The sequence below is a fragment of the Triticum dicoccoides genome, chromosome 7B (assembly GCF_002162155.2).
Source record: "Triticum dicoccoides isolate Atlit2015 ecotype Zavitan chromosome 7B, WEW_v2.0, whole genome shotgun sequence".
Taxonomy (NCBI): Eukaryota; Viridiplantae; Streptophyta; class Magnoliopsida; order Poales; family Poaceae; genus Triticum; species Triticum dicoccoides.
The window spans coordinates 514,064,063-514,073,713 of NC_041393.1; positions in this window are offsets into that span (position 1 = coordinate 514,064,063).

Consider the following 9,651-nt stretch of genomic DNA (forward strand, 5'->3'; position numbering starts at 1 on the left):
GCCGCCATACAACTGAAAAAGCTACAACCGTTCATGTGAAAGCTTCAAACTGTATTTGAAAAAGCTTCAACCGACGAAATAGATAAGTTTCATGCGAACACTACGAAAGAAAAAAAAGCTACAACCATCGGCTTGGAAAGCTTCAACTGTGAATTGAAAAGCTTCAACCCGCTTTATACAAGGCTTCAACCAACTGTATAGAAAGCTTCACCCCCAGGAGTACACAATGAAAAAAGATGCAATTGTCGACATGAAAAGCTTCAACCGCATTTCTGAAAAGCTTCAACCGTAATTCTGAAAAGATTCAACCGTATTTCTGAAAAGCTTCTACCAGAGACCGCGACAAAAAGCTTCAACCGTATTTCTGAAAAGCTTCAACCAGAGACCGCGACAAAAAGATTCAACCGTATTTCTGAAAAGCTTCAACCATAATTCTGAAAAGCTTCAACCGTATTTCTGAAAAGCTTCAACCAGAGACCGCGACAAAAAGCTTGAATCAGCAACTCACTATTGATGCAACTGACTACTACGGTGGCTTCCCGGCGGAGCTGCAACGGCGACGAACTCCAGGCACCGGCAGGGGTCGATTTTTGTTTGCTGGGGTCCATTTTTTTGCTGCATCAGAGGGGCGGGGGCCATGGGGCACCTGTGCTCCAACTGGCGAGCGGCGACGGCGAGCGGCGACGGCGAGCGGCGACGGCGACGGCGAGGGCGAGCGGCGAACGGCGACGGGGATGACGACGAGGTAGATGCCCATGGCTGGGTGTGGGGTGGCCCGTGGCGCTTGCCGTTGCTCGATCCGAACGCGGAAGGTAGACGATGCAGGGGAAGGGGCTCGATCTGACGGTTGGTAGTCAGTGCATCGGACGGCCTGGGCTCGACCGGCCCAACTGTTGGGCCGGCGCACCGGCGCAGATCACTGCCCATATAAAAATATCAGAGGTCCTCATCTTCATCTAAAAAATACATTTAAAAAATAATCCGCACCTTCATCTAAAAAAATTGTAAAAAAATTTCACCGTTGCCAACCAGCTTGCGCCACGTGGCATAGCTGGTTGGCCGCCCTTCACACGTAGCTTAATGGTTTTAATATTTGACATGCCAATGTGTTGTTGAGTGAAGAAATTAGCTACTCCCTCCCATCCATATTAATTATCGCAGCTTTAGCATTTTACTCAAGTTGCGACAATTAATATAGATTGAAGGGAGCATCATTGTTTCTTGATAATCTGTAAAGAGGCTGCAACTTTTGGTTTTGCTAAAAGATGACGTGCAAAATGCTGTTATCAAGTCAAATTGTCTCAACTCCGCCGCAGATGACCAACAACAAGCGGGACCGGGAGAACTATTTGCGTGCAATGCCCCAAATGCACGCACCCTACTGCTACACTACACCTGCAGCCTGCAAAGCTCGCCTACTACACTTGGTTGCACCACGTTTGTCCAAAATTCACCAGGCACCGGGCATGTTTGTGCGTGCCCTTGTCTGCTCCCCGTGATGGCGCGCAGATAAACGCTAGTACTAGCCAGCCAAGTTTGCTGGGACAATCAGTGCATGAGCCCGTCGATTTGTCGAAGATGCGGTGAAAATCGACCTGTGCCAGTTTCGGAAGGCGCCATGGACGCCCGGTAGTGCGCTGATGTGGGGGTGTTTGTCTTAGCGTGGCTTGTGATCTTCTATTGGAGGAATCAACAAGAGGTCCGTCCCGATCAGGCGATCACCGCGTCTCGGCATTTCGTCGCCGCGGTCTTATCTTGGGGCGGGAATCATCAAGACTCAAAGACCGAGCTCCGTCACCATCCTCACTTCTCACTGGGTTCAGTAGTGCTGAAAGCCTGAAACCTTGTGTCGGTGAGCTCGAAGAGTGGACAAATGGTGAGGTTTGGGGTGGCAGATAGAAGCGGAATGTTCGAACATCCACGATGAATGTTAAACATTTGCTGGTGGCGTGTTGTAGCTCTCTGGCTAGAAGCACAAATGGTGATTCCGTTTAGCTTCAGAAGAAGAGGCGTAGCTTTTTCTCGGACAGGAGAAGAGTCGTACGTAGCAGCAGGAAAAAGGAGGTTTTGATATGACCCCCCGGTCCATATGAATCGGATAGTCATATAACCTAATCACGCGCCGAGCGTGATCGACAAGTCTCGCTGCATCGTTTCTTCTAAAAACGAGTCTTGCTAGACGCTGATGCCTTTGTCTTTTTTCCGTTGTTTTCATGCATTATGAGAAGTATACTATACAAACGAATAAAAGATTAAAACAATAACAATATAGAAACACCAACTCGTAACACTCAAGCGCCGCCATCGTTGATCCTGAACAGGATCCGAAGTTTCCTCAGAGTTGCCTTAAAACTAGCATCACCTTGACGACGCCTTCAAGAAAGATGCAGAGCCCATGCACAGTTGTGATTATCACATTTAAAACAATAATTTGTGCATGTCACGCCAGCTTTTTTCTCTTTGCCGGTTTTCTTTCTTTTCTTTTTTGCTCTATCGTTTTTTATTTTCATTTCCACCGACCCGTTCACCTGGGTCTACGGGGTGGTCGATGGGGAAGAGAAGGCGAGGGACGACTGGGAACCGCCCCCACCCCCTCGTCGTCGAGAGGACGACGACCGCCACCGCAGGGACGACGACCGCGACAGAGATGTTCGAAGAGGACGCGACAACGACCGACAGCGCTCCTCTTTCTGGAGGGGCCTCTTCCGCAGCCGGTCTCGTGCGCCAGAGCGCCGCGGGGCTGATGGGCGTCAGGGGGATTGTGAAACATAGGGTTTGGGAAACTGGCTCGACACCCTAAAACGGGGTGTGGCTATCTCATTATATAGACGTACCAAGAGGTACAATACAAGGCATGTACAAGACTACGTATATACAGTCTAACACCCTCCCTCAATCTTAACTGTAGCCTGAACTACAAAGTAAGTTAAGATTGCGCCTACAGCCTACAAACCGTGGTTGTGGAAGAGGCTTCGTGAAGATGTCAGCAAGTTGATCCTTGGAGGAGATGAACTTGATACAAAGCAGTCTCTGTGCAACACGTTCCCGAACAAAGTGATAGTCAACCTCGATGTGTTTCCTCCTAGCATGAAACACTGGATTAGATGAAAGGTATGTAGCGCCAATGTTATCACACCACAGAACTGGAGGATGACCTGAAGAGACTGTCAGCTCCCGCAACAAAGACTGTACCCATATGATCTCAGCGCTAGCATCAGCAACAGCTTTATACTCAGCTTCAGTGCTGCTACGAGACACGGTGGCTTGCTTGCGTGCATTCCAGGCGATTAGGTTAGGACCAAAGAACACTGCATATCCCCCCGTGGATCGCCGATCATCAGGACTGCCGACCCAATCCGCATCAGAGAAAGCCGAAAGGTCACAAGACGGTGCAGACTGAAGGAGTAGACCATACGATGCAGTAGAAGAAACATGACGCAGGATGCGCTTAACTGCTGAGAGATGAGTGGTACGAGGTGCATGCAGATACTGACACACACGGTTGACTGCATAAGAGACAAGTGATAGCATGTTTGCATTGGAGCATCCCAGCACGGCCCAACAGATCCATGGAGTACTTTTTCTGACTCAAAGTCAACCCAGTAGAGGACCGTGACACCTCTAATCCAAGAAAATAATGCAGAGCACCCAAATCCTTGACAGCAAATTCCTCACCTAATGTAGACACAAGGCGATCGGCAGCAGCATTGGAGGAACTGACAAGGATGATATCATCAACATACACCAAGAGATACATCGTCACCTCAGGGCGCTGAAGGAGAAACAGTGACGTGTCAGCAGTCGAGGGAAGAAACCCAAGAGCCCGGAGAGCAGAACCAAGATGAGCATGCCATGCACGAGGCGCCTGTTTAAGTCCATACAACGCCTTGACCAGACGACAGAGATGATGCGGACGCGTAGGGTCAATAAAACCGGATGGTTGACGCATATAAACCTCTTCCTCAAGAACTCCATGGAGGAAAGCATTCTGCACATCAAGCTGACGAAGTGACCAACCACGAGTAACGGCAAGAGACAGCAGTATACGAATAGTAGTAGGCTTGATAACTGGACTGAATGTGTCTTCATACTCAAGACCGTACCTTTGCTTGAAACGCTTGGCAACCAGCCGTGCCTTGTAGCGCTCAATAGAACCATCTACATGTCGTTTGACCTTAAACACCCACTTGGAGTCAATGATGTTGACGCCAGAGACCAGAGAAACAAGTTGCCAAGTACCATTTTTTAGCAAGGCCTGAAATTCCTGCTCCATGGCAGCACGCCAGTGAGGAATACCCAATGCAGCCTGAAAATGACGCGGCTCTGCCGTGGGATCCGCAGCGGCATGAGCCACACATGTAGCAAGCCACGCCACCGTCCCGTCTTTGCGTTCCTTAGGGCAAAAAACACCAGACCGGCTGCGCGTGTGTGGTCGATGATGGACCACAGCGGGCGGTGCTGGCACCACGGGGATTGCCACAGGCGACGAAGGCGTCGTGGCCGAGACGGGTCTGGAGGAGCCAGAGTTAGCAGACTCAGCCCCGGGCGACGTTGCCAGGGCAGGGCTACCACACCCAGGCGACGACATAGCCGAGGCGGGGCTGGCCGGCGCAGCTCCCGTGGCTGCTGGGCCGCCTGCTGATGGGCCCGGCGAGGGCAGCGCCTGTGGCCTGGCGGGCGAGCCAGGCGAGCCGGGCACAGGGCCGGGCGACCCGATCGATGGGGCGGGCGACCCGGGCGCTGAGGCGGGCGACCCAGGCACTGGAACGGGCGCCTCGGTCAACGGGGCGGCCTCGGCAGGTGCAGCCGCGGGCACTGCCGACGCCCGCGAGGCGGCTGTGGATGCATCGGGCTGACGGGCATGACCCGCCATGCATGGGCCATGCACAGGATCAACGTGGCCATCATGAGTATCGTCCAGAACCTCATCATCCAGGAGTTCAAGGCGGGCACCGCGTCCAATACCTGCAGCATGGTTAGGAAGCAACACAGGAGCATTTGCAACATCCACAAATTGGTCAGGTGAAGGTGTAGTGGAGTGCACAGGTGGTAAACTAGTGGTAGAGTGGTTCGGAAGAGCATGAAATGGGAACACATTCTCATCAAACACGATGTCACGAGAAATGTAAACGCGATTGGTGGGAACATGAAGACACTTGTACCCTTTGTGAAGAGAACTGTACCCAAGGAAAACACACTTCTTAGCCGAAACTCTAATTTACGCTTGTTGTAAGGCCGCAAGTGCGGCCAACATGCGCATCCAAACACTTTGAGAAACGTGTAATCTGGAATATCACCGAGCAAGAGTTCAAGAGGGGTTTTCATTTTCAGTAGTCGTGAGGGAAGATATTTATCAAGAAACAGGCGGTGGAGAAGGCATCACTCCAGAACCGAAACGGGACGGAGGCATGAGCTAGTAAAGTGAGTCCAGTCTCTACAAGATGACAATGCTTACGTTCAGCGGTGCCGTTTTGCTGATGTGTATGAGGACAAGACACGCGATGCGAAATCCCAAGCTTATTAAAAAATGAGTTGAGGTTGTGATATTCACCCCCCCCCAATCGGATTGAACATGAATAATCTTATGCTTAAGGAGACGCTCAGCGTGTGCTTGGAACTGAATGAAAACATTGAACACATCAGATTTACGCTTGATAAGATATAGCCAAGTAAACCGACTGTAAGCATCAATAAAACTGACATAGTAATTGTGACCACTAACAGATGTTTGGGCATGACCCCACACATCAGAAAACACAAGCTCAAGAGGATGTTTCACAACACGACTAGACTCTAAAAAAGTTAGTTGGTGACTCTTGCCCTGCTGTCAGGCATCACAAATAGTTTCAGCACTTTTATTGGACACAACTGGTAGTTCATGGCGATGCAGCACATGACTCACTATAGGAGCAGCAGGATGTCCAAGGCGCGCATGCCAGTGTGTAGTGACACATGAACACCACTAAACACCTGAGGAGAAGACGACGTAGGAGATGCAGACGGTGCGTCAAGTGCATATAAGCCATGGCGAAGACGACCACTAAGCAGAACGGCCCTCGTGTCCCGATCCTTGATAAAGAAACGAAAAGGTTGAAACTCAGCAAGGACATTATTATCACGAGTAAGTTGAGGAATAGACAACAAACTACGCGTAGCAGAGGGAACTCGAAGAACGTTAGAAAGGTGTAGTTTGCGAAAATTGTGTGCAAGAAGTGATGCCTGACCAACATGGGAGATGCGCATACCTGCTCCATTGGCGGTGTGCACCTGATCATGTCCATGATACGGTTCCTGAACGGAGAGCTTGCCCATCCGCTGGTGAGGTGATTAGTCGCTCCTGTATCCATGTACCACGCCGGATCAAGGGAGTACGACTGGGTGCGCTCGTGGTCGTGCCTGGTCACCGCAGCTGCAGCCTGCTTATCATTCCCTTTGCCATTGTTGCCAAGGCCAAGGAAGTCTTTCTTGTAGCGTCTGTGGCAGCGAGAGGCGAGGTGACGATCTATGCCACAAAGCTGACAAGCCTGAGGAGTGCCACAACTGGAACATCAAGCAACTGGGCGACTCCCTCCTGCAATAGTCGGCACGTTGCCCCGCGAGGCCTGCGACGGGGAAGCCGGTGGTTTGCCACCTGATGGGGCCGGCTTCTGAGGTTTGCCGCGTGTGGCGGCGTTGGCGGAGACGAAGCTGGGGGAAACACGGCGTGCCTTGATGTGCTGCTCACGCCCAAGGAGGCGCGCATAGAGCTCACGACGCGGGAGCGTATCATCTTGACCATGGACGTTCTCAATGAGATTATCATAATCATCATCGAGCCCGTTAAGCACAAAGGTGGTGAAGTTCGCGTCCAGAAGTGGCTGACCAACAGAGGCCAGGGTGTCAGCGAGGCTCGTCATCTTGTTGAAGTACTCCGTGATGCTGAGATCGCCAAGTTTGGTCTCACCCAGCTCGGTGCGTATAGAGTGCGCACGCGCCTGAGACTGAGAGGCGAAACTGGTGTGGAGGGCCGCCCACGCCTCCCTGGACATAGCGGTGAAGATGACCATCGACGAAACACTCGGCATGAGCGAGGACTGGATGGCAGAGAGAATGGCCTGATCCTGCGCCACCCACGTGTGATATGCCGGATGGTGAGGAGGTGGGCACGGGATGGACCCATCAACATAGCCCTCCAAGTAGCGGCTGCGGAGGAGAGGCAGGACCTGCGCACGCCATGACAGGTAGTTGTCCGGCCCGAGCTTCACCGGTAGCAGGTGCGAAAAATAGAACGGCGGCGGCGCCGCGGTTTGAGCAGTGTACGCCTGCGCCAGTGATGCATAGGGATCCATGGACGGAGTCATCTCTGGACGAGGGATCATCGCGTAGGGGTAGCTGGGCGAGGGAGCGGCCAGGGCGCCCGGCGCTGCAGGAGCCGAGTCACCGTGCCCGGTAGCGACGGGGGCACCATACGGCGAAGCAGCCGTGCCCCCATAGGACTGCGGCGACGGCGCGGAGTAGTAGTGGTGCGGCGGCGGCGGCACCGCCGTGTAGGGGTGCGGCGGCGGCGGCACCGCCGTGTAGGGGTGCGGCGGCGGCGCAGCGGGGGCCGATCCTGGCCAGGGGTGCGGCGGCGGCGCAGCAGGGCCCGATCCCGGCCAGAGAGACGACGGTGGCGGGGGGGGCTCCGTAGGCGCCGTGCCACGGGTTGCTCGGCGGAGGAGGACCGCCAGTAGCCGATGGCACCGCAGCGGGCAGGGCGGCCAGATCGTCCCCGAAGCCCGGCGCCGGCGGGGAAGCGGGCGGCGGCAGGGTGGCGCCGTACGCCGCCGCGAGTGGCCGGGAGGCCAGGAAGGGCGACATCGGGGCTAGGGCCGGCGCAGCAGCGGCGGCGGTCGAGATCGGCGCGGCGGCGGCGGGAGGTGGTGCAGCGGAAGACATCGTAACCTAAACTGATACCATGTAAAACATAGGGTTTGAGGAACTGGCTCGACACCCTAAAACGGGGTGTGGCTATCTCATTATATAGACGTACCAAGAGGTACAATACAAGGCATGTACAAGACTACGTATATACAGTCTAACAGGGATCACGGTGCTGACCGTGGCCGCGACGATCGCGACTGCGGGCGGGATGGCAGGCGGCGGGCGTGCTCCCTAGACCGTGCCTCCCGCTGCCGTTCGCCACCTCCGTCCCCGCATACCACGTCAAGCGATATCATTCACATCAGATCATCTTCAACCGCGGTGGACTGGCTGCGCAGGGCTGCCCCCTGTTTTGTGCCAACCCCGGTGCAGCCTTCGCTCACCATTGACTTGCCGGTGGCGACCAAAGAGCTGGAGCGCTCGCCCTTGCCCTCTATGGTGGTGGTTCTAGAGCCTGTTGCCTCCCCAGCTCTCTCTTTGGATGCAGCCTCCCAGGCCCCCCTGCTCTCACGCCACCCCCGCTGGCTGAGGCAGAGCTGCAGTTTGGAGCTGCGGGTGGCGACACGCTGGAGGATGAAGTGGCCACTACCATCTTTGTCCCAAGCAGGCCGGCTTTGCTCCCCTCGCCGCCCTTCTCCTCGCCGCCTCGGCCCCCTACTGCAAGACGCAAGACGCTGGCTGGAGTCACTGGCTTTCAGCTGAACCGACGCAGCCCAAGACTGCATGCCAAGAACCGCAAGCTGCCTGTGACGGCGATGGCCGAGAAGCTTCTCTGCCAGCGCATGGGCATTGTTGACGAGGGAGAGCAGCTCACCGAGGCGGCCATCACCAAGTTTGTCCAGATGTTTCATGGTCGTCTCCCGGACATCACCGTTGCTGCGCTTAGGGCCCTTTTCAACCTCGATTGCGACCTGTTGTCGGCCGTCGAGAGTGCCCTGATTGAGCACGGTGGTGAAGGTGGACCGGAGCTGGGCTCTCAGGAGGACGTTGGCGCTTCGGTCGCGACCTGATGTGTAGCTGGATGGTGTTGTGCTGCTGTAGCAATTAGTGAACCATGTTAGTTGAACCATGTACCTCTGAATCCTGTAGTTCTGCTCCCTCTACGCCTGTTTGCAACTGCAATCTGTTGCAGCTGTCGGATGCCCTGGCGAGGCAGTATGTCAACTCCTCCTGTACGCCTATTTGCTGCTTCGTGTACCCGCAATGGATGTTTGCCCTGGCAAGGCTGTTTATGTTGCTGTTTGTGTTTCTATGTCATGTTTCAAGCCTTGCAAGTTGCTGGTTGTACCTACATAGTTGTGTCATTGCCACGATCAAGGATAAGGATGTAGACTAGTTTCCAAATGACAGAACACAACCTCACAATTCTGAATTGGAACGTCAGAGGTCTAAATTGCCCGAACCGTTGCTCCACCGTTCATGAAACGATTGCTGCTACCCCTTGCCAGATCATTTGTTTGCAAGAATCCAAGATGGAGAACGTAGAATCCTTCACTGCTGCTCACATTGGAGGTCAAAGGCTCAAAAGTTTTGCCCAACGACCGGCAGATGGTACCCGTGGTGGCATCCTTCTGCTGTGGGGCGAGGATGTGGTCCAGCTATCCAACGTGCATTTTGGGACCTACTACCTCTCGGCCTTGGTTACCCTGCGCTCCCAGACCGACAACTCCACCTCCTTCAAGCTGACCACTGTCTACGGCCCGACTCGTGGCAATCTTAAGGACGCCTTCTTTGGCGAGCTTGTGTCCG